Source organism: Galeopterus variegatus, unplaced genomic scaffold (assembly GCF_000696425.1).
Source record: "Galeopterus variegatus unplaced genomic scaffold, G_variegatus-3.0.2 Scaffold18916, whole genome shotgun sequence".
Taxonomy (NCBI): Eukaryota; Metazoa; Chordata; class Mammalia; order Dermoptera; family Cynocephalidae; genus Galeopterus; species Galeopterus variegatus.
In genome coordinates this window covers 14,511-15,428 of record NW_007745027.1, presented here as the reverse complement: position 1 = coordinate 15,428, position 918 = coordinate 14,511, and positions in this window count along the sequence as shown.

Genomic DNA, 918 nt, shown 5'->3' with positions numbered 1-918 from the left:
TCTCTTAGCTAGAATTCAGACATGTGGCCATGCCCACTGTAATGCACACTGGGAAATGTAGTCCAGCTCTGTTTCTAGGAAGAAGCAAAACCGTTTTCACAATTAGTCTCTGCTGGGCCTTGCTCTGTTTCACATACAGTCATGCACCAAATAATGTTTCAGTCAACAACAGATCACACATGATGGTGGTCCCATAAGATTAAAATGGAGCTGAAAAATCCCTATCACCTAGTGATGTAGCTGTCATGATGTCATAGTATAATTTCTTTTTCTTATAAATTTAGTGTAGCCTAAGTGCAGTATATTTATAAAGTCTACAGTAGCATCCTATAGGCCTTCACATTCACTCACTGACTGGCCCAAAACAACTTCTAGTCCTGCCCTATACAGGTGTACCTTTTAAAAAATCTTTCATACAGTATTTTATTGTGCCTTTTCTATGTTTAGATATGTTCAGATACAGAAGTTCTTGCCATTAAGTTACAATTGCCTATAGTATTCAGTACAATAAAATGTACAAGTTTGTTGCCTAGGAGCCATAGACTATATATACCACATAGCCTAGATATGTGGGAGGCTAGACTATCTAGATTTGTGCAAGTACACTCTATGATTTTCACAGCACTGTGAAATGGCCTAAGAATGCATTTCTCAGAACGTCTCCCCATTAAGCAATGCATGCCTGTATATTCTAATATTTTAATCCTCACAACCACCTCTGGGGTTGGTAGCATTGTTATCTCCACTTTCCACATGGTAAATTGGGTCATAGAGATGTTAAACTATTTGCTTAATAGCAAATTAAGTGACATTTCAGATTAGGGGTAGAATTGCTGGGTCAGGGGTAGATGCACATTCAGTGTTGTAAATACTGCCAGTTGTCTCCAGAGGGTTGTACCTTTCAGCAAATACTTGAGT